Raw genomic sequence first — 25,540 nt, 5'->3', positions numbered from 1 at the left:
CACTTTGTGACTGGATTCTATTGGCCCTGGATTCACTTACTCCAGCTAAATGGTCCAAGGGCTGTTGTATTAATTCCAATCCGTGGTTCAATGATTCTTTGGCCATCATGCGCAAAGCCTGTAAAAGACTAAAACGGGTCTGGTGTAGGGACTACGATCCGGTGGCCAAAAAAGGCTACCAGGATGCCATCAAGACCTATCATAGGGCCAAACACGCCACTCGGGCGGCTTATTTCACTAAGGAAATCGAGTCCAGTAAGAACCCTGCTAAGTGTATTTTTTAAAATTCTCAACAATCTTAAAAGCAGGAAAGATTCCGCTGCTTCTAGTATTACATCTGAGCAACAGTGTGAGGACCTGGCTGCTTTTTTTGTGAATAAGGTGGAAGTGATTTACAAGTCCTTTCCTGGGGCCTCCACAGGTTTTCCGGGTGCACATGCTTCCCCCCCTACGCATACTCTGGCAGCCATTCCCTCTATCTCACAGGATGAGTTTCTCCTGTTAAGTAAGAAAGTCAAATCGGGCTCGCCTACGGATCCTATGAAACCTGCTCAGTTTAGGGACTCCCTACCGGTGCTTCTTGCACCACTGTGTCAGATGATTAACCTCTCGCTTACCACAGCAGTTGTTCCTAGAATGTGGAAGCAGGCTAGGGTAGTTCCTTTACTTAAGAAACCCTGGCTGGATCCAGCAAAATTGGAGAATTTCCGTCACATATCGCTATTGCCATGGGTAGCTAAAATAGCCAAGGCACACGTGAATAACACTCTCACATGCTTTTTGAATAACACCGGCTTCTTAGATCTGTCCCAGAATGGTTTCCGCCCTGGTCACAGCATGGAAACTGCTCTCCTAACTGTGACTGGACATCTGCGGACCATTCTGGATGAAGGGCGCACTGCGGCACTGATATTACTTGATTTTAGCACTGCGTTTGACACGGTCTCCCACCGGATCCTTCTAGTTCGTCTGGAAGAGGCCGGTGTCGTAGGTTCAGCCTTGGAATGATTTAAATCATTTTTGTCAGACAGAACGTTCCAAGTATCTGCTCCCCCCTTTCTCTCCCGCGCCCGGGCCATCGGGCAGGGTGTCCCTCAGGGCTCTGCCCTCACCCCCATACTTTTCAATCTGTATGTTCAACCACAATGGTCTTACCATGGTATCGTATGCTGATGATACGTAGTTGGTGGTGGCCCTCTCTGACGACCCGATGCTGGGTGCTACCAAATTTCGGAATGGCCTAGCGGCGGTCATGGATTGGATGACCACCAACTGCCTTCAACTCAACGCCAACAAATCCGAGGTGTTGTTGGTGGGGAGAGATCAGGGACTATGGGGCGAGCATTGGTGGCCCAAGACCCTGGGCTGCGCTCCCGCCCCCAAGTTGGCAGTAAAAAATATTGGGGTTTGGCTAGATACCACTCTCAGCTTTCAGGAGCATACCAAGAACCTAGCAGGTATCTGCTTTGACCTACTCCGAGGGTTGAGACCCTTGTTGGGGTTCTTTGATCCTTCTACTCGCCAGACGATAGTACAGGCGGCCATCCTGGCCAGATTGGACTACGCTAATTCACTCCTGTTAGGGGCTAATAAGGCACAAACGACTCGTCTGCAGCGTGTGCAGAACGCAGCAGCTTGTGTCCTGCTGAGGCTTCCTAGAACTTGTTCCGCAACTGGGGTAATTCGCCGCCTTCATTGGCTGCCTTTGACTAAAAGGATCGAATTTAAAACCCTGTGCCTGACTTTTAAAATCTTAAAATTATCTTCCCCTGAGATTCTGTCCAAATTACTGGTACCCTACGTACCTAGGCGCCAACTACAATCTGCTGGGCAACATTTAGCTATGGTCCCCCGAGTGAAGCGTCTTCGAGCTGGTGGACGATCTTTTCGCTGTTTGGCGGCTGGCGGCTAAATTGTGAATTCCCTGCCTACGCAGATTCATTGTCTGGACAGCTTGATGTCTTTCCGTAAGGCAGTTAAGACCTTTCTCTTTCCCGTGGCTTAATCCCGTATCTCTTCATTGACACTGCTACTAGCGCCGGGACGCCTCTTCGCTGAGGCAGCTGGGCGCTATAAAAAATGATTTAACAGATTTAACTCTATGAGAATTCAGCACGTTGCAACGTTTAGCTATTATTTTTGTAAATTCCCGCTGTGCGTTTCCCCCCTCTGTCCTTGCTGAATATTTTTGTCGATCTGGGTTCTTTAAATGTGGCTTTTGTTGTTTTCGCAACATTTTTTCCTTCATTTATATATTTCTGGGAATATTCCACCGCAAGTATGGCCTTCCAAAAGAACAGTCCGAGTGTGATAGTGGAAATAGCTTTGGGCCTCATCTTTTCACACCGCCGTGGTTCCTGTGCTTTGTTTTTTGTGACTGTCAAGAATGTCCGTCAGCCCATGAACGTCATCAGCTGGTTGATATACTTAATTTTTATGATGTCTAAGATTTCTTATTTTCCCTGGCGATATAGTAGTGACATTTTCAATGTTTACATTAATTGTTGGGCATAGATTATTCATTTTATGATTAAGCCAAAGTAGTGTTATGAATTGTGGCCAGCGTAACTCTAAATCCGCACCATATGGAAACATGTATTGTTTTGAATGGTTTAAATGAGCCTTAAGTTCTCCTTTTAGTGTCCCGTAGCAAGTGCTCGCCAGATGTAAGGCCACTAGTTTCTTGCAACCAGGATTGGCTGCTTCGCTTTTCCCAGTGGAAAGTTTATTTCTTGGTTTGACCTGTCAGAACTGATTTAATTTGATGATTCGACTATCAAGAGATGGAATTGATGGTTTCATCTTCTTGCAGTTTTTGCAGTTAGTTATTTTTTTCCTAAATTCATCCTCAGCAAGTCTTTCACCCTTTCTTCTTTACAGAGCTTTTAGTGGAAAGGGTTTATTTGCTATGTCCATAGCAGAAGTTATGTTGCTTGCTTTTGAAGGTGGTTCGGGTATTATGAGGCGCTGCCAAGAAAAATGAGGTAGATTCTTTTGCATCTGTGGTTATATTGAATAGATTATGACCCGAAAATGAGTTTTCGTCAATCTTTCTAGAAGCTCGTATTTTGTTTTGCAAGTTATTCCCACAGAAGAGGAGCTCCACATCTAGTCCCTGCTCGAAAGGATCATCATTTTCCCTGCTCTGAAGACTTTATTCCAATTATTCTGACATGAGTGCTATGAAGATGTACTCGAGGGGCTTACAGCAAATGTTCTCAAACTAGCCATTGTTCTTTCTTTGTCACGTGTGGCTTCACCTGTGCTGCAGATTGCTATCATCACCACATGAGTCTCTAGTACAGAGTCACCTCCCCCAAAGTGAAGAAGCAGGTTGTTTTGTCTGCTGCGGAGGGAAGCAAAAAAGAGACAACAAGAGCATTGTCTCACAAGGGCAACCCCCCCCCCCCTTGGTGGAAAAGTACCAGATACACTCCCAGTGGCACATAGGTAGCCACTGACTTCATTTAAGGAGTCCAGGAAAAAAAGGTGCCCAGGACTTGTCTACACTGTTGCACAAAGGCAGGCCTCTAACACATCGTCACTTATGCTTCTTCTTCTACTTAGGGCACAGCAAGGTCTTGTGTGACGTAGAGTCTCACAGCCTGACTGTCCATTGTCTATTGATCAACACTGTATAATTGTGTTTCGACTGGTTGCCTCGAATCCAAAGCTATTACTGCTGAAGGCTTCTGAGACCCAGTCTGCAGTGTGCAGGGATCTTCCCTTTCCACAATCTATGAAGAGCATAGAGGGGAACAAGTGTCGGACTGTCTGATCAGTGTAGACTGCAAGACCTGCCACCTCTTTGTAGTCAAAACTGATCACAAGCCATTGATCCTGCCATTCCAGGGCTCGGCTTCAAAGTCACACCCCAAGGACTGAAAAATGGGTCATCCAGCTTGGGGAATATTCCTTTACGCTTGCTCCCAGAATCCCACTGGCTTTCTCTCCGTGTACCCTCAGGAAGACATCTCCGAAGAGTGGAAGGAAACTTTGGAAACCAAAGAATATGTCAGATACATGGTGGAGGGTGCATGGCGTCGACCCATGTCTCTGGAGGACATTGGGTCAGCAACCAACCAGCATTCTGCATCCAAGTGACCCTGGCGGCTGTGGAAACTGGAAAGCTAGAGGTGCTGAAGTTACACTAGTGGCAAATGACCAAAGAATCTTGGAAAATGCTGTATGCCCTGTTCAACGTGTGCTATGAACTGATGAGGAGCACTGAAGGATCCCCTACCAGTCATTCCGAGCCACCTAATACCTCAGATGATACAACTGGCCCACGAAGAGCACCAAGAACTGCCAAGGTGAAGAGTAGCCTCTGCCACAAAGTAGGTTTTCTGGTCCTGGATGATCAGGTGAAAACCACAAAAAGAAATTGCGTGATGTGACAGGCAGCTGGACGAGCTGACCCACCTGCTCCCATAATCACAGAGGAAGTACCCACCCAACCATGGGAGACCCCAGCTTGGATTTTGGCAACCTGCCAGAAGGGCAGCATATGCTTGTTGTTATAGAGGACTATTCAAATTATCGAAGTTGAACTGGCCGAGGGCACCTCTGTACAAGAGACAAAACCCAAACTAAAAAATGTGATGGCGACACGGTGTGATATGTGAATTATGAATGGACCTCTGTTTCATGAGCAAGAAATAACAAACTATCTAACACCTCGTAACATCGATGCACCTCAAAGTGACTCCAAAATGGCCACAGGCCAATGGGGAGGTGGAGAGGTTTATGAAAACCTTCAATAAAGTATTTCTTATAACACAGCATGAATACCAATCAGTGGAGGAAGCTATATACATGTTTCTGAGAGACTATAGGCAAACACCCCACTCCATCACTGGGATGGCACTCAACCATGCTTGCTGGGGCGAGTCACTCACGTCACCATCCCGCATCACCCTGGTTGGAGTCTGGCGGGCATCGTGGGCCAGCGAGCGCTGGAACACTGATGCCAGAGAAATCAGACTTGCTGCATCCGTCAACGGGCCCTGATATCAACCATGGATGTTGGTGACACTGTGTTGGTAAAGGACAGGCATCCATGGTTAGTAACTGGGTGCTGTGGGTCCATGTTCACTGCGACCAGGGAGCCGAAGGTGCCCAGCTGGGATGCAACAGGGAATGAACAACAGTGTGGACGAAGCAGATGATGGAAGCCTACCCCAAGAGTGAGAGGACTCCACTTGTACGAACAGGCAACAGACCTCTCAGGGGGCCACACCAGTATCAAACAGTCAAGAGAGCTGCAGGGGAGAGGACAGTACGCCGTCCAGCCTCAGGAGCAGTGTGTCACAGTTAAGGCTGAGAGACAACCAGGCTGAATGACTTTCTGGTAGGATCATGAAGGCCCAGGTGTACAATGAGTTTCTTAAGTTTGGACCTGCGCTCCATGTTCATTTTGTTGAAGGTAGGGAGGGATGTAATACCGTAGACTCTACTCCCACTGTGAAGGGAGTGGTCCACGAGGCAGGGGTGATATTGGTAAACCCCTATCTAATGTGGTTAAGTTGTTTGGTCCAGGATAGGCCATAATAAATTACTCGAGGACGCCTTTGGCCAGTCATCCAGAGACTGCGGTTGTGGTTATTGTAACGCCTCTGCCAGCTCTACAGGGGACATTATTCCCCGGGCCCCTGTGCTTTTTCACGGCCCCATGCTCGTGCTGCTAATCTATTTATAGCTTTTGAAGCAAGCCTGCCCTGTTTATTAAAAGCAGCTAATGTTTCTTAAACTACAAGTTGGCATCATGACGTTATTGTGACATGACTGCTTATAAGTGACAACTTTTGCACCAGAGGGTCAGAGACAATCACTCAGGCTAGATAGCTGTAGTAACTGATAGGATTCTCATAATTAGTAACAAAATGCATGACTCATTTACAGGCATGTCTGTTTGTCTGGTTATGGATTCTATTGTGTGTTTGATGTGCTGGCAGTGTACCCAGTTGCCCTTTTATTCCACCCTGCCGGACCAAATTCCTGCTGTTGCCACTGAATCTTCATTTACTCCAGAATAAAAATTTGCTGCATTCTGGTTGTTTCTGTGCAAAATCTGCTGTTCACTACTCTCCCCTTCCTGCCTGGCCCCTCTTCAGCTGTGAGGTATCTATCAAGACATGGCCCTCTCTTTAGAGGTCCCAAGACAAGATCTCTGTCAGTTTTTCTCTTTTTGTTCACAATAAATGAGGGAATAAGGAAAGAAAACTGTGATATCCTGTTGTCTCCTAGTTCCTCGCTGCTCAGCCTGTGAGAATGTGATGTAATAGAATGTTCATGAGGGCCTGAGCAGCAAGATGCTCCTCGCGGTGGGGCACAATACTTACGTCTTACTTATAACTGATTAAACGTACCTATACAATCTACACTACTGGCTACTGGACTGATTACCTACAAGGGTCCTACTTTGTTTACAAAAAATGCACACAAAAAATGTACACTTAATTTCTGCCTAAACCTACAGTATCTGGGAAGGGGCAAATCTAATGGAGTAAAACCTTAGTGGAAACGTTGAATAACGAGGGGCGGGATGCGAGACTTGTGCCCCAGCAGACACAACACATTAAAACAGGGTTTTCCGGTGTAGTTCCAGGAGGGCTGGATCCAGGTCACAGTTTCACACTACCGACATAAGAGAAGTGTACATACAATGAATGCATAGGGGATGGATTCATAAAGCAAGTGCTTTTACTGACAAATAAACCTGGGCCCGACTTTCCTGGACTTCATTTTGACCCCCTGGCATTAAGCAGACGGTACTGGCTCATATTAATATGCACTTAATGTTTAATATAACTTACTGTACCTAGTGATGTTCCTCAAAGTAAGGCTTTGGCATTCTCTGAATGTAATTGCTAGAAACTTTAAAGTTTTATTTTTTTTATTTTCATGAAACTACTGTGGCAAAACTTCAGCCCATACAGTATTTGGAATCCACTCAGTTGGCCATCTGTGTTGTTCAAAATAACAGCAACGCTGAGGTTTTCTGTCATTGGCTGTGTCAGCTCCCCTTAGATTCTGAGGCATGAGAAGAGTACTTAATTACTTACCAATGTGCTAAGATTTTCCTGAAAATAGCTTTACTAAGTGCATCTGCATAATCCATTACTGTGTATTTTAAGCAGAAGTAAGATTTACTAAATGTCGAAACAGTACGAACTTTAACAGAGTAAAGGTAATTTTGCATTTCAAGACCTTTCAATAGAATGTCATCGATTACTACTAACACACGCCGATTAAGTGAATAAAACTTGAGTTTCACTTCCATTGGAGCTCTTCAGAGGATCTTAACCTTGTGAGGTAAAGGCGACTTTCAATGCTGCAGGACAACGCAAATAAAGACATACCTGAACATCTGTTCCTGTAAGAGAGCTAGGCTAAGTTCCCCAAGGCACTTTAATCAAAGGCAAACAACACGAAAACAGGTTCTTCGTTGTGATATGGTTGACATGCTCTGAAATAAGTGACACTCAAAGGATGCAAGATACCAAGTCACCTCAATGATATGTGATTGGATTTTGGACAATTTGTGAGCAACTGGTCATTGGATTTGGTGCTGGTGGTGATTGTCCCGGTCTCCGGCTACTAATGTTAATGCTGAGGGCAGACGCTGTGTAATCAGAGCCAAGCATCAAGGAACTGGCTATCAACATGGGTGTACCAGTTCTCCTCCTCGGTAACTAATGTCAATGTGTATCGAATGAGACATGAAGATATAATTTCTTTGAGCAACTCTGATCCTACCTCGGCTTGATACTAACGCCACTGCCACTCGGCCACTGCTGTGAGGACCGGTATCTTGCCTGGTGGGGAGTTGTGTGGAAAGCAGAATCCATTTCCCGGCATTCCTGAGGGCACGTGCATCGCGCCGGATGCTGGACGCGCCAGGAGGCGCTTAAATCAACGGCGGGCTCCCGTAGCGCGGGAGCTCTTTCTTTCAGCAACTCTGATCCTACCTGGGCTTGATACTAACGCCACTGCCACTGCTGTGAGGACCCGGTTTCTTGCCTGGTGGGGAGCCGCATGGAAAGCGGACTCCATTTCCCGGCATTCCTGAGGGCACGCGCATCGCGCCGGACTCAGTACCCGCCAGGAGGCGCTTAAATCAACGCAGGACTCACGCAGCACGGGGCGTGCATGGGCCAAGCCTGGGCCAAGGGTGGGCCCGTCCGAGTCTGTCTGAGACCGAAAGAGGCCGGGCAGGGCCATATTATTTCCATCTCGCTTTACAGACTTACATGGATGTTAATTTGGAAAACTGGGAACAAGGTATGAGTGCCAGAAAGTCAAATCTTAATTGTCAAATATTGTCATAGACTGTTGCTGCTATGACTGCCAATATAGGAAAATGGCACAGAAAATATTGAGCAAACAAAAATCATTAACAGGCCAGGGAGTGATGGCGACATTGGATGCCTTTCTGTTAAGGGCAGAGTCAGCCCTTATCCATGAAATCACTCTTACAGAGCGAAGACTGTCACTAGAGCCTTAACTTCCCCTAAGTCAGCCTGTATTGCTTGATTCTACAGACCTTACTGAACCCCAACAGAGTTCTTCGCCAACTAGGGTACCGCTCAGTCAGGTAATAGAATCTATTGAAACCCCAAAGACAAGTGACATAACAACCAGGCCTAAAGTAATCACTAAGGGACAAAAAAGCAAGATTAATCAGGGGAGTAGCCCCTCAACCCAGTCTAGAAAAAGAAAGGGACAGGGCCCTTATAAGCAAATACACCCTGCACCAAAAAGAGGGCATAAAAGTAAAAACACGGTGGACGAGGAGAAGGAGGTGGCGGAGGGGAATTTCCCAGTAATTAGTATTGCCAACAAGGAGTCTACTCTAACAACCCGAACCCCCCCGCAGGGCATTGAATGTGGGGAGTTTTGGGTTAAAATGGGTGAGGTTGTCTCAGCTTTATTAAACCCACTGATGCAAAAGTTAACCCGAGTGGAAGAGAGCGTAGATAAACTAGAAAAGCTCACAGGTAGTAGCTACACGAACCTGCCGCCCCAGATGAGCCAGATGGGCTTACAGACCACTCTGTCACACCCAACCAATTCAAGTCATTCATGTCATTGCAAAACTAAGCCTGCCCAGCCAGTGACGGATCTATGACTGCACAACCAGAATTTTCTGGCCTCGGCCCAGTGAAAGTACCCCAAACTGCTCTAGCGGATCCCCCAATTGAGCGCCATAATACGGCGGTTTTGACCAAACTTTATGACATAGCACAGGCTCCCAGTACTATTCAAGAGCGACTGATGAATATCGAAAAGGAACCTAGCCACGAACGCAGAAAGGAAGCCCAAATACTAGCTGCCCAAGGAGAAAAACTTCAGCCACTGAGAGGTTTACCCGACATAAACACATTACATCTTCCACCAGAAGCAACACCTTACACTATCGTGTTGGCCAATGTCCCTATGTTGCCACATGGAGCTGGGGAACATTGGACAACACTAAAAAATAAATCACTACATGTGATTAGTGCAAGTTCGTGATTATCAAACCCGCTCTTCTCAGAGTTCAAAATGGTCAGACGGATTAGCTGGTTAGGAAGATCTAAAAAGTCATTAGAGGGCGATTGTGTGGTCCTAACGTTTGGATCACCAGATTTAGTCCAAACAATACTAGACAGGGTGGGCAACTGGTCAATAGAACAAAAGGTGATCAGTTTTTTACCATTGGGTGTTTTCTACAAGCCACCTGGCCCCACACAGCTTTTTCCAGGGGTAGTTAGAGGAGAGGGGTGGAAACAAGATAGTTATAATATCCCAGTGAACAACTATTTTGACGTCCTTAACTCCCTAGATGACAACGACTGACTAAAGCCATTAAATGGGGGTTTAGTTGATAGGAGGGATACCTCAAGGTGCAACTGGATTGTAGATTTAACTTTTATTCAATCGGTAGAACTAGAGTTCGTAGATCCTAAACCACTGTATTTGACAGAGGTGAGGGGATCCCTTGAGAGATGAACTAAGAGCATCTCCTGAGTCAATCGACGAGACTTAAGTAATCCATCAATCATGGCCCAAGTATATGCCCATACTGGTAACTTCACGCCCCAGGGTCAAGTGGTGGCGCAGGTTGGGGGAGCGGGAGGAGCACAAAGTGAAGAATTTTATGGAACCCCTAGTATCTGCAATAAAGAAGGATCTCCACTGCAGGCGTACAAAGGCCATCAGCAGGTGAACCCACTATTGACAACCCCAGAAGTTGGCAATGCCTGGCTTATGGCCCCTAGGTAAGAAGTCTGGAGGCCTTAGTCAGCTATTGAATGACCCACCCAAGCTCCACATATTATCTTGAAACATTGCAGGCATCCCTTCCAAACTAGATAACCCGGAGTGGGGGGCATTTATCCAAGACAACGACATCTGCATGTTTCAGGAAACTTGGGCCAGGGAGGATACTCACAGACTTGGTTACGCAACTTTTAGTATAGCAGCCACATGCGGGGGAAGGGGAAGACCAGCAGGGGGCCTTAGCATCTGGATTGTCACACCTCTAGGATGTTCAGCAAAACAGATAGAGACATTCTCTTGAGACATTCTTTGCGTTATCCTGAGTTTTTCAACCAGGATCAAGATAGCATTGATTAATGTTTACTCGAGGCCAATAGGGTACAGCCAAGAGTCTGTTACCCTTGATCTTCTATCATCTTTTTTGTCTACCATCCTTGACAATAATTTGGTGATCTTGGCTGACGATCTAAATTGTCAGTATGAACCTTTGAAAGATTTAGATGCAGGCGACCCCAATGAAGAGGACTTGCACTGGGCCATTTCGGAGCCCAAAGCTCCGACAACCCGGGCTTGGACACCACTGATAATACAAATGAACACCATTTCATTGAATCATTCGCTTAGGGCATGTGATGGACATTTTAAATCTGATTCCCCAGCAAATTTTACTTATAATAGACCGGGTTGTCCCTCTATTCTAGACTATATTCTGGTGAATACTAAATCATGGCACCGGGTAATTAATTTTAAGATTGTACCAAGATACGATAGCGATCATAATGCCCTGATCCTTGAAATGGTATCACCTCAAACAGGGGACGCTTCAAAAGGCCAATTTCCGACTGCAAAAACCAAAGGAAATGATGGACGGAGTGTTGAACATTGCAAGCACTCACCCCCAGTCAACTGATCTGGGTTTAATCCATCACCGTTCTTTAGCCCACTCTGCCACCCCAGTTCAGACATGGCCATATGCAAATCCGTCTGACCCTGTGCCTCATGGGAACAGTCCAGCCCGAACTGCCAAGCCATGTCTTCCCTGGACCGGAAACAAGCTTCCTAGGACCGGTTTCTGGCATTTCAGCCGTCTTCAGCCAGGCTTGCTTGAATACAGTGGCAAAGTGAGCAAGGGACTCACGTCTGAGCATACCCTGCCAACTTATGGTGAACAAAGCAAAAACCAAAGGAAATGATGGACGGAGTGTTGAACATTGCAAGCACTCACCGCCAGTCAACTGATCTGGGTTTAATCCATCACCGTTCTTTAGCCCACTCTGCCACCCCAGTTCCGACTGCCCCTGGGCTCACCCTAAATAGCTGTAGGAGGAGAGTAAAATGGGGTTCATTCTCTCAATCCCGAGAAAAGCTAGCCTCACAATTGAGTGATTCTGTTGATTTTTAAAGCCCATTTACCGAAACGGAAGAAAACCATCAAGGTTTAGTGGCTGGCTTGGCTGATATCTTCTTCCATAAATCACGCCCCAAGGAAAGCGGGGCACCAGGGCACCCCTGGTATGATGGTAACTGCCGCAAGGCCAAGCAAATTCTTGTCCTAGCCATTAAATCTAAAGATAAGTTGGAAATAAGGGCAAAGCGGTAAGTTTATAAAAATACCATCAAACTAGCTAAAAGAAACTGGGAAGAAGAAAAATAGGACAGCCTGAAAATTGCATTAAGCAATAGGGACATGAGGACTTTTTGGAATCTAATTAATACAGACTCCAAAGAGGATAAACCAGCAACTGAACCAAACCTAGGGGCAGAAGTCTGGAAGGCCCATTTTCAGTCCTTATATTCTAGGGTAGAGGACGAAGTAGGGCAAGCCACAATTGAATGTCCCCACCTACAGCTTTCTTGCTTAGATACCCCAGAAATTTCCCTAAAAGAGATAACGGATGCCATAAGCCGGATTATTCCTGCAAAGGCCCCGGGCCTAGACAAGATCCTTGGCAATCTTTTTCGCACTAAACCAAGTATCTGGGCCCCGTACTTATGGACCCTATTCAATGCTATTCTCCAGGGAATGGAAGTTTCCACGACATGGTTGGGGGCGGAAATCATTCTGATCTACAAAAAGGGTTTCACCCTTCCATCCTGTGAATTATCGGCCCATCAGTCTCATTGATGTCACTCAGAAAATATACGCTCGAGTGCTGCTGGACCGATTACAGAGTTGGATGGAAGAACACTCTATTCTCAGCCCCTATCAGGCCGGCTTTAGAGCAAAAATGTCCACAATTGACCAAATCTTCAGGTTGCAATTACTGCACTGGAAAACAGGGATCTTGGAGGGTGGCAGCCTCTACATGATCTTTGTGGACTTAAAATCGGCATTCGATTTAGTACCTAGGAAGAAATTATGGGCCATTCTTTCTGATCTGGGAGCCCCCCCATATCTATGCCACAATCTGAAAAGACTACATGAATATAATTTTGCTCAGATTAGATATGGGAAAAATGGAGAGCTCACTGATCGTATACCTATAGAGAGAGGTGTACGTCAAGGGTGTGTATTGGCCCCGACCCTCTTTTGTTTATTTATTAATGGCTTAGTGGAGGCCTTGACAGCAGGAAGGGACATAGATGCTCCAAAGTTTGCGAACCGCAAGGTATCAGCCTTGATGTTCGCCGATGATACCCTCCTGCTGTCAAAGTCCCCTATGGGAATTCAGAGGGCTTTGGACATCTTCCACTCATTCTGCAAGAGTAGGGGCCTAGAAATCAACACCCAGAAAACCAAATATATGGCTTTCCCCGCAGGACACTCAACACAACCTAATCCCCAATTAGATGGGAAATCTTTAGAGAAAGTCTCTGTCTGTGAACACCTGGGATTGTCCCTTAACGAGAAAATGGAATGGGGTGTACAAATCAAGAAGGCATGTTTAAAATTGGCCCAGACAACGGGGGGGGCTAGCGAAGTTGCAGAGGAAGTGCACACATAAAACGATGGGGCCTGTTTTGGAAATATACAAGGCACAAGCCAGAAGAACTGCCTTGTATGGGGCGGAAATTTGGGGCCATCGGCCATCTGACCAACTTTCCAAGATTGAGAATTCGTTTGCCAGACAACTTCTGGAACTTCCCAAAAGTACACCGCTCAAACCGCTTCAAATGGATCTTGGAGTCAGCCCAATTGCAGTAGAGGTTTCCCTTAGAACCTTGTTATATTGGCGTCGTCTATGGAGCACCCCTGAACTATCTGTGTATAGAGAGGATCTGAGGGAAGTGGCAAACCTCAGGGGAGCAAGCTAAATCCCATGGCTGGCCCACATTAAGAACTCTCTAATTTCCATGGGAATGGGTGACTTATGGGCTAGTGCCGAAGACAGTTGTCGGTCAACTCCTAGGAAAGCTCTGTCAAAGATCTACAAGGAATACAATCTTACCTTATTGCAGGGTGTTCCGGGACCGACACACTGACAACATCTTACTTAGAAGTAAAACTGCAATACAGGTTAGAACCTGTCATCAACGATATACAGCCATCCCTTGCTAAAAAAACTGTATTTGCAGTTTCGGTATGGTACACTTCCCCTACACGCTTTTTCATATAAGGGGGGAGGGGGCAGTTCTACTAAGGGCTGTCCGACATGTAACAATATACCGGAGACAGACCTACGCGTATTATTTTTCTGCCCGGCATATAAGAAAGCGAGACACCGTTGGTTACGGCAGTTGTGCAGAAACCTCGGAACATCCCACTGCTCCCAAGCTTTCAGGATTTTGAAATATGATACTAGTATGCCCATTGCGTATTCAGTTTCACGCTATCTGTTTTCAATGTGGTGTGCACGCCGAGCAAATCTAAAGATAGGGCTAGCTCAATCAACTCATCCTGCTCCCCCATTGTGAATCGTTTTTTAAATCTGATTTAACTACATTTTATGATCTCCTGATGTGCTTTTTAAAAATATTTCTTATATTATATAACTCCCATGAATTCTTGATTAATTGTTTAATGTGTATGCCCTTCATTGCCGGATCATTTGTATTGTCTGTATTGTAATTTAAATGCTTTTTATCTGTGCTTTTATGGCCTTGTCAGGCTGAAATAAAGAATCTCTTGACCTTGAATAAAACTTGATGGCAATAAGTGAACACCTGCAATATAAGTAACATGTTGTTTTTGTCCTTTTCAGAGCCAATGTCCCGGATTTCTTCGGCTGGTAAGTTACTTCCTAATCTTATCTAAACTTCAGAAAGTAATAACTAGCACGTGGTAATTATTTCTAGGGAAGGATTAATATGAAATCAGACAATAAATAAATTGTTAGTTGTGTTTTTTAATGTACTGTTCTCCTGCCGCCCTCCAGCTGCTTTCCAGGACCCATCCCAGTGTCTCACACTCTTGCTTGTAGATGTTTCAAGGAAGGGTTCTGCTCATCAGTGACACACATTTGAAAGCCTCCAGGGAGCTCGCGGCCGATAATTGTTCCACTTGTAACTACCCTATAAACGGATTGCTTTTGTAAAACAGCTGAAAATGGAACTGTTCTCGATCTTGATATCAGCAAAACGCGGAGGCCTTCGCTGTGCAACCTCATTTATTTGGTATTCTAAGTAACAAGAGCAACCCTTATGTCCTTGTGAACCGGGTAAGTACACAGTACAGGAAACAATATTCACAAGGAACTCATTTAGAAACATTGGTCTCTCATGTGCAACATCAGTCGTTGCTTTTGAATTAAACACAAAAAATATCAAACAATGACCTAGTAAGCAATACAATATCACTCTAATAATAATATTCACAATGAGCCCACACAAAACCTTTTTCCTTTCAGAATCTACCAAACCTCAGCCGAGGTGGGTTTATTTAATATACAATATCTAAGTCTTGTCAGATTCATTCGTCCATCATATCAATACCATACTGGATCCTACATGGACGCATGTATGAGCTTAACTGTCCCCAGAAACACAGTCCTGATGAGACCCAGTATCTAGAACGGGTCGAAACGCCGTCGACAATATATATAGAGACAGCTTTGATTGAATTATTGTAAAAATTGTATAAAGTCTGTCCTTATAATTTTCGAATAACCCTTTTTTAGTCTTTCACTTTGTCACATAATAAGTGGTTATGGTTCTTTCACTTGGGGTCACAAATCACTGTTAACGTTAGGAATATTTGTATCTTTTTGTATATGGATAATAAGTCCGCGACATAGATATTGTATATTAAATAAACCCACCTCGGCTGAGGTTTGGTAGATTCTGAAAGGAAAAAGGTTTTGTGTGGGCTCATTGTGAATATTATTATTAGAGTGATATTGTATTGCTTACTAGGTCATTGTTTGATATTTTTTGTGATTAATTCAAAAGCAACGACTGATGTTGCACATGAGAGACCAATGTTTATAAATGAGTTCCTTGTGAATATTGTTTCCTGTACTGTCTACCTCATTTATTTGGGGCCTGGTAGATTACAGAGTGCTGCTCACCAGGGACTCAGCACACAGAAAAGGCCATTTGCAAGCACAACTGGCCTTTTAGGTGACCAAGCCATCGCCCACGCTGAAAAAAACCATAGTGCAACCTCGTGAAATATACATCCCTCTCCCTTCTGACTTGCTGCAGTCAACAGAAAACCCGCATACATATGTATTACAAGGCCTGCAACACGCCCAGGCTCTTGTCATTGTACATATTTAAGTGTGGCACTTTCCTTACTTGATGAGTATATGTTTATATGATCATTTAAATTAATGCCCTCTGTCACATATAACTAGTACAGCAAAGACAAATGTGAACGAATAATTAAAGCAAATTAATTTTGTTTGTATCTTGAAAGAAGACAGAAAGGAGGTTTTGCGATTCGAGCATAGAGGGCCAGATGTATCAACATTGCATTTTGCAATTCTATCATAGCAAAGTTTCCCGATTCGCTATTATAGCTATATAAAATGTATGTAGGTTTTGCAAAATAAATAGTGATTCCTACATATTTCTTAATAGAGAATTGCAATTTGCGATTTGCTATTAAGGAATGCTTTCTCATTCATTCCTATGGGCCTGCAGGCCCATAGGAATGAATGGGAAAGCATTCGCAATTTGCGATTACCAAATTGGTAATAGAAAATTGCAAATGCAATTCAAGGGTGCAAGGGGGCCATAAGGCCACCCTGATGCACCCCCAAAAATGACATGTGTGCACATGTGGCGCACACATTAGCCACATGGCACTTGCAAAATACAATTTGGTGCATTTTTCTAAGCAGTTGCAAATTACCACCAACTTGAAGTTGATGGTAATTTGCGATTCCTTACATAAGGTCGCAATTTTTAAATGCTTCCTGCATTGCATTTAGTGAAACGCAAATTGCTATTCCCTAAATGCATTCGCAAAATATTAAATCGCAAAAATTGCAATTCCCTATTTTGCGAATGTCTTTTGGGATTTTACATCCCAAAAGGCTTTTTACCGCTCGCAAACGGTAAAACCCTTGATACGTCTGGCCCAGAGAGTTCGAATTCAGAGTCTCCAGCAAGTCTTACACAGCCGAGGTTTCTATTCCATACATTAAGGAAGATGCCATGCCTTCCTGTAGTGTGTGCTTACCCCGCACCTTTTGTATTCTTCACTTAGGACACGCGGCAACCCCCGTGTTCTCGTTTCAAGAGATACAATGAAAAAACAGACAATGAAAAAACAGACTGTGCGCACTCAATGTTGGGCAAGTAAACAAATATAAACAGTGAGTCGTTGGTGCAGACAAGTATATCCCCCCGAGTTGGGAATTCAAATATAGAAGGTAAGCACGGTCCTGCAAAGGAAGTGTCCCTCGTGTTGCACTCGTGGTGAGAATGAAGTTCTCTTAATTTAAAAACTGAATTTCACAAAAAAACTGTATCCGAGGTCAATTTTGTTTATTGAACCTTTTCTTCAAATGATCATGTAGAATTGTAATCATTCTTATATAATCATCATTTTATTCGGATGCCCAATGCATTTCGGGCTGTTCGAGCCCTTCATCAGGAGCGACACTCTGGAAGGAAACGTAAGGAATCAGTATCAATATCCAGAATTCTTGTAGTTAATACTACATGTAGATTAACGAGCAAGTGGAATGTGTAAGGATGGTATGGAAAAAACATGCCAGAGAAGAGTGTAAAAATGAAGAAATAACGTGAGGGTTAACAAAAGAATAGTGTCCTCGCGATCCCTGAAGGTGAACTGAGAACAAGTAAATAAGGGATGGTGGTGCTCACGGGGGGGTGCTCAACTGAAACGATGCGAATCGGCAATTGCAGATCGAGTGACCACGCAAATAATCTATGGTGATCGACACGCTCGTCTAGGAAGTGAATGTTAACAAACTAAGGTTATATCGTGTGGTTGTTAGTGGCAACAAAGGTACTTACGAATGCGAGAAAATTACGGTTAAAAGGTGCGGGAAATGTCATCGGGGGGTGTGGGAGCCAAAGGTAACGCAAGTGAACTTACGGTTAAGTGTGTAGGTTACGGAAGCTTCACATAGCGGGAAAACGCTCCGAGCTGCTTCGGCGAGTGGAAAGATCCGCGGGTGGCGGTCATGTGATAAGGAAGCCCGTGCAAATCAAGGGAATGGGTAATCGTGAACTACGGAGCGACAAAGAGGAAAGACTAGTAGTTTTCATGCAGTTGACAAGTGTGAGGGTTGGAAAAGGTATCCGAAAGGTGTGTCACGGGATGGTGACGTCAAACAAGACCGTGGTGAAAAACGAGGTGGTGTAACGTGCGTAAGAGTATGCTAACAGTATGTGAAAACTGATTTGTGGGAATATGAGGAATCATAAGGGTAAAACAACATGGTGTACAAAGTACTGATTTGCAAAAAATCAGAATGGCAATAAAAATAACAAAAAATCAGAGTGACAGGTGAGTGTCACAAAATGGAACAAGAAAGTAAATCAGACGTAAATAGAACGGTATAAGGTCATAGGATATTCCAACGATGGGTCAGCTTATGCCAATACAAATAGTTCAGGAAAAGAGGAGACATGATTACAAGAAACAGCCCAGCTCGTAACGTTCATTGAGACCCTTTGGTTGAGTGGAATTAAGTTTATGAATCCAAAAAATGTCTCTCTGTAGAAGATGTTTGTTGTTGTCTCATCCTTTTTAATAAGGAATTTGTTCAAGAATAAGGAAACGTAGTTGGCAGATGTTGTGTTGATGAAGTTGAAAGTGGGTAGCGATTGGAGATTTGGCCTGTTGGGTTCTTATGTTGCTTTTATGTTCATTGATTCTTATGCGAATCTTTCTCTCTGTTTTACCCACGTAGACCACAAGGGCATTTCAACAAGTAGATCACATTCTGACTGTTGCATGTAGCTGTGACTTTGAGTTTAATTGGGTAACCATATAGTGGATGTTGAATTGTGGTACCCTTGATGATGCTGTTGCAGTTGCCACAGTTGAAACACGGTAAAGTTCCCTTAAAGGTAATTGTGGTAGACTCTCTGGTATTGGATAGGATTTGTTTCAAGTTACGTGATCTTTGATATGCGAATCTTGGGGGTATTTCGAAGATTTTATTGAAATCCTCCTCTGTGCTTAGCATTGGCCAATATCTCAAAATGGTTTTCTTGATAGTGAAGCTTTTAGTAGAGTATTTGGACACAAATGTCATTCTTTGTTCTGTTGCTTTGGGTCGTGTGGGTTGTAATAACATGTGTCGAGTGGATTTTTCTGTCTTCAGAACAGCTTTATCAAGAACATCACTGGGATATTTCCGTTGTTTGAACTTGGAGATACACAGAGCTTTGCTAGATTCATATAACTCGTTGGTGCTTGAAATTCTTTTAAGTCTCAAAAGTTGTGAATAGGGTAAGTGGTTTTTAAGTGATGGTTGGTGGAAACTGTGAAAGTGGAGAAGATTGTTGCGGTCGGTGGATTTGGTATGTACTTGTGTAATGAGGTTTCCTTACTTGATGGTGATGCGAGTGTCCAAAAACGTTATAGATTCCTTACTTATGGATTGTGTGAATTCAATCCGTTAGTCTACTGTGTTGAGGGTTTCAATTAAAGATTCTAGATGGTGAGTGGAACCATTCCATATGAGGAAAATATCATCAATGTACCTTTTGTAAAGGACAAGATGTTCATTCCATTCAACGTTGGTTAAGACGTTATCCAGTTCGAATCGGTGCATGTACAGATTTGCATAAGCTGGAGCGGCACAATTGCCCATAGAAGTGCCCGAGCATTGAATGTAAAAGGTACCAGACCATTCAAAGTAACTGTGGTAGAGGGTGAAGTGCATGAGTTCCATGAGGAACACTTTGAGTTTGGGAGGTACTTGGACAAGCATCTACAGGCATCAGTTCAGTCCATGACGACATACATAAAAGACACCACTGATTTCCTCAATATTCTTGAAATTAGCCGTCCCCTGATAACTGCCGATACCATCTTATGTACCATCGATGTGAAATCACTTTATACCTCCATTCCACACGACCAAGGCATTGAAGCCATTGAATCATTCCTCATCAATACAGACAAACCAGACAAACTCAGCACGAAATGCATTGGGCATCCGAATAAAATGATGAATATATAAGAATGATTACAATTCTACATGATCATTTGAAGAAAAGGTTCAATAAACAAAATTGACCTCGGATACAGTTTTTTTGTGAAATTCAGTTTTTAAATTAAGAGAACTTCACCACGAGTGCAACACGAGGGACACTTCCTTTGCAGGACCGTGCTTACCTTCTCGTTTCAAGAGAGTCAGCCTTCTAGTATCACAGTAGATGCGAGTCAGCTGGGTCTTGGAGCCATTTTAAGTCAAAGGCTAGCAGGTAAAGAGAAAACACTAGCATTTGCCTCAAGAGTTCTGAAACAATGTGAAAAGCAAAATAGCACCATTGAGCGTGAGGCATTAGCTTTTGTATGGGCGGTTCACAAATTTAAAATGTACGTCTGGGTTCGTGAATTTGTCCTACAGACAGACCACAAGCCCCTAGTGCACATTTTCCGACTCGAGAAAACAACAACCTGTCGGAAAGGTTAATGAGATTGGTTTTCAAGTTACAAGAATTCGTATTTGAAATTAGACATGTGCCAGGGGGAAAAACATTTGTGCAGACTGCCTTTCAAGAATGCCCGTTGAGGATGTGGAAAATGATCACTTTGTGCATGATATGGTCAGTGTGGCTTATGTGGATGCTATTAGCAATGAACATTGTGCAGGTTTGAGTAAACTGGACTGGTTGAGTGCCTGTCAGGAGGATGAAACCTGGTGTAAAGTCTTTCAGTATGTCATCCAAGGTTTGCCAGAGAAAAGAACACTAAGTGGACCTTTAAAATCATTTGGTCAAGTATCGGATGAACTGTCTTTGCCCAATGGATTGCTCATGAGGGGGGTTTTGTACGTACCTCCCGCAAAATTGAGGGATTCTATTACTAAACAGGCAAATCAGGGCCCTTTAGGGTCTACCAAAACCATCATGAGAATTAAACAGTATTACTGATGGCCAGGTATTGATGCCCAAGTAAAGTTCTTAATTGAGAAGTGCCCGGAATGTCTCATATCTGACAAACACTGGAAAACTGACAACACTCCTTTACATCCTGTTTGGTACCATGATGCTGTATGGGAGAAGTTAGCGTTAGACTTTTCAGAACCATTTATGTTATTGTCTAATCATATGAGGTAGTTGGTGCTTTGGACAGATTTTTATTCTAACTGGATGTACTTTTCATTTGTGAAATCTGAAGACTTGGAGTTAACCATTGAATTTTTAAAACAAGTTTTCTGTATTGATGGTTCACCCAAATATATAGTCACCGATAATAGATCACAGTTCACTTCTGATCGCATGTTGACGTTTTTTGAGAAATATGACATCATACACTTGCAAACAGCTTTGTACTGCCCATCTTCTAATGGATTGGTGGAAAGAGGGAACAGATTCATTAAAGAAGGAGTGCAAACTGCATTAGTGAATAATTTGGATGTTGGTATGTTTATTAAGCAAAAAGTGTAGTCTTATAACACTTCTCCACATTGCACCACAGGTGTTATGCACTTTTCCCTACTTAGAGGCAGAGAGGCGCACACACATCTGTTTCCCTCTTGGTTAGTAGAACGGGTGGATAAGGTTGCTACTTCGAAAGAAATACTCACTTCCAAAGTGGTACTTTCACAGCTTAGCATGAAGAAGTACTTTGACAAAACACACAATGTATTGTTGCAACCATTCATTGTAGGAGACTGGGTGCTCATAAGGAGTCCTACAAAAGTTACCAAAGGTCAATCCACATATTCAGCAATAGTCCAGGTTGAAAAAGCTGATAAATCTTCTGTGGAACTGGTGGGCAGAGGGTGACGGAACAAACGGCAACTGGTTAGGTTGACACTCAGCAAGCCAACATAATTCTCATCAAAACAAAACCTGTTTTGGTATCAGACTGTGCGACTTGGGTGTAACCTACAACTAGTCCTTCGGGCGAATTAACACTTCTGGGTTCCACACCTGTTTCTCCCTCCACTTCTTCTTCAACTGATGTGTGTGTGCCTGCTTGTTCCATTAACTTACAAACCACTTCAGCTGCCACTTCTGCGTTTGACTCCACTGACAATTCACTTGTCAGGGGCCGCATGGTCAAATCTCCTTCAAAATGTAAAGATTTTGTAATGTATTGACAATGTGGTTGCTGTTATTTCTCTGTGTTGATAACTCATACATTTTAAGGATTGTTGTAATGTTTTATCTTTTTTTTCTCCTTGTATAGTTTCATTATGTTTGCTGTTAAGGTTATGTAGTATGTGCTTACCCCGCAACTTTTTTATCCTTCACTTAGGACATGCGGCAACCATGTGTGTCCTCATTTCTGATTGTATACTTAAGTATGTGCCTCGTGTGTACCGAGCTATGGTTGTGAGTCCACGGCAGTTTCTTGTGACCTGGATTCTGACTGGGTGCTCGGGGAGTGTCATGGGCCTATGTCTTGGAATAAACTCAGTTGAGAAAATACCACAGTCTTTTGCCTAGTGACCTCTTCACACTTCCTTGTGTCACCAGGCTCATGTAGGTTATGTATAACAGTCTGAAAACAATCATGGTTTGGACCTCTGTATAGTGGAATGGCCCGTGATAGCTTTAAATGGGTTTGTAACTTCTGGAGGTAAAACATCCTTCGCCATCGGTTCTCTACAGTCCATTTTATATCACGTGATCTGGATTGGGCGCTAAGCCGCACAAGCTTCTTTGAAGGCCAGGACCCACACACCAGAGGGATGCCGACATGTGTTGTGAACCACACTGCTTCTCATTTGTAGAGTAAGGGGCTAAAGAAAGAAACCACAAGCACGGCCTAGTCCTCGCTGGCTTGCATCAGAGGTGTTCAAGCAGTGTTCTTGCCATGTGGATGCAGGGTAGATATGTGTCAAAGGAGCCTGATATTTTCCATCTACAGACAATGCTGCTGCACAGTATAGCTGACACTCCATTCACATCTATGTGACTCTTTGGTGGGATGTGAACATTCTTTTTTATTTTTTTATTGATTACCTGGTTAGGCTTCACCATGCAATACCCTAAAGATGGTCCTTGGATTCACAATAATAAGTCCTTAGCTCAGTCCTGGTAGAGTGGCAAAGAGCAGTCAGGCTTTACTAGAGGAATATTTGTTAAGCAATTCAGAGCACCAACATGGATGATAAGTATTTGACACTATTCAAAAGAAATCCAACACCAATTTATTAAACAAAAGCAGAATTTTATATAAATCTAGACACCAAAAGGAAGTCAATCGGGTAAGTATAACCGGAGTTATGGGGTTTAGAAGCAAAATTAAAACAGTGTAAAACAGTACTACAATACTTTATCACTGCGGTCAATGGGGGAAAAAAGCAGCACTATTGACAATCAGTTTGTTGCAGGTCGAGTCGTGTGGAACCCAAGGAGGTTAAAGGTGATGTAACTCCCAGGACCAAGCCACAACAGTCAGTTTGATTTTACCTGGCTCGAGAAGCTGGGGTGCAGAGTAGCCCTGGCTGTCCTTGGTGCTGAAGTGGGAACTGCAAGGGAGCTGGTTTTATCACTACACGGTGCTAGTGGGGAACCAGGTGCAAAAGGTCAATAACGAAGCCACCCCTGACATCGGCTGAAGGTTTTTCAGAGTACCCTCAAGGTGTAGCGTTGAGTAAAGGTGATGGTTGCCAGACTGGCGACCAACAAGCCTTGGCAGCGGTAAGCTCAGCATAAAGTTATTTCAATGTACGGTAGTCCAGGGGAAAATGGTAGCCACTGAATCTTGCTGGAGGGCAGTACTACATTTCCCACAGTGCACTGGACCATCTACTTTTGGGTGATCCCTTAGAGGGCCCGATCACCAGCAATTCTTTGGTTCTAGTATGTTTTTTATAAGTGTGGTGTGCAGGGGACTAGTGCCACTAGTCCAGGGGAGTCTGGAGTTGCCTTTGGCTTTCAAAGGGGTCCCTCTGTCTGGGGGAACCGAGTTTTGGTCCACAACAAGTCACAGGCGTGCTCTTCCAGGGAGGTTGCCACAGGTACAGAGTATCATGCCTTTGGTTTGTGCAGCTCCTGTTGTCACAGACTTGGGTCTCTTCTTGTGTCCTTTGCTGAAAGTCAGATCAAAACTGAGATTCTGGTGTCAGGGGTAGCTGTTAAATCCTAGATTAAGGGGTCTTAGGGGTCTTAGGGGAGTGGGTGAAAGTGGCCAATGACCTACTAGCCCCAGCGGTTAATCCGCCTTGAGGTGACCACATCCAGGAGAGTGTGTCACCTTTTCTACTGAGAACCCTCTATTCTACCACTTTTAAAAATGGCACAAGTCTTCCTCAGCTGTCCAGGTAGTCCACCCCAGAGGTGTGGCTAGCCTTCTGGGTGTGTACACTTCCTGAATGCCTAATATTTCTTCCTGCCCGGGTGCAAATGTGCCTGGGGCAGAGAGAAGGCTGAATCCTTCCTTGCTTGGAAGGCAGCCTGGTTTCATATCACCGATGGTGAAAGCTTTGAAGCTCACAGCCCTGATGGGCCGCTTCAGTAGCCATCCTGTCAGGGAGGGAGGTGGGACCTCCTTCCCATCCAGGCCATCGTTTCTGACTCCTGGGAGAGTTCACACTCCTGGCATGGAGTCAGTTTCCTGTCTTGGCGGCAGTCGCTGCTGGCTGGCATCCAGAACACAGGAAAGGCTTGGACAACCAGGTGGGCAACCTCTAAGGTAGCTACCTGGGTGCATACCACATTCTTCTCGACACAAGATTTGTGTCAGGGGTGATGAGGCATGTCGTTTGATCCCAAACAGGACATATCTTGATGGTTCCATATTAGAGCTGGCGACCTCGAGGTTGCCCTGGTACCAGCCCATGTTATCCTAAGGACCTACTTTCACTTACAGTAGCCTTTAATGGTGAAGGTCACTTTAAGGACATATAAACTTGCACTGATATGTCCTCACCTTTAATATAATGCACCCTGCCTCCTGGGCTCAGGAGGCCTTCCTAAGGGGTGACTGGCATATACTAAAAATAGTGCTTTGAGTTTGCCACACATGATGAGGACCATGTTGAGTTTGAGTAGTTTGCATTGGCAGGCTTGCTGTCTCAGGGTGGCACAAACAGTGCTTCAGGCCCTGGTGACCCCTTTAACACCCATGCCCTGGGAGCCACTATTACAATATACTAGTGACTTATAAGAGGGTTGAAGCCCTTGCCAATTGGGATTGCCAATTCACATATATCAGTTTTAGGGAGAGAGTACTGGCACTGGGGCTTGGGAAGGGGGGTGATAGACAAAAAGGGCACTTTCCTACAATTTCCATTTAAGGTACTCCCACAAAAGGTGGACCCTGAAGGAAGATATGTGGTGGTGAAGAGTAGACTAGACTGGGACACATAAGCAACAGTATGCATCTATACTCTTAAGCATTCAGTAGACTGAATTTCTATACCCTTATATATAACTGACTTCCACAACCTCTGTCTACTTCGACGATCTGAAGAATACTCTAATTTCACTCTAGACGTGACTGATACTTTTCACAGTTTCCTGGGACAATGATCAGGGTGGTATCAGATAGGTCATGCGGTCCTAATAGGAGGACTCACAGAAGTGTGAAGGTCTATTAACCGCGTTATAGATAGTATTGTATAAACTCACCAGTAAATTAATTACATTTTAGATTAGACCATGTTCTCTGCATAACGCACACCTGGACCAAGTCATTTAAGCAGAATATTTGTGAAGAACATTACCAGACCTCAACTCATTATTATTTTGCTTCGATTGGGGTAGCTGTAGAACTTGCATCCTA

The 25,540-nt window shown here is 44.2% G+C and overlaps 1 protein-coding gene across 1 annotated transcript in view; it reads left to right on the top strand.

The window, feature by feature from the left end:
• Nucleotides 1-25,540, top strand: part of PTPRE (protein tyrosine phosphatase receptor type E) — an 895,414-nt gene that overhangs the window by 182,356 nt on the left and 687,518 nt on the right. The window contains exon 2 of the mRNA XM_085606227.1: nt 14,406-14,432. The gene's annotated coding sequence lies outside the window, so the exon portion shown is untranslated. The remainder of the gene's footprint in view (nt 1-14,405; nt 14,433-25,540) is intronic.

The sequence above is a fragment of the Triturus cristatus genome, chromosome 1_2 (genome assembly GCF_964204655.1).
Source record: "Triturus cristatus chromosome 1_2, aTriCri1.1, whole genome shotgun sequence".
Taxonomy (NCBI): Eukaryota; Metazoa; Chordata; class Amphibia; order Caudata; family Salamandridae; genus Triturus; species Triturus cristatus.
This window is presented reverse-complemented; position numbering and strand designations above follow the sequence as displayed.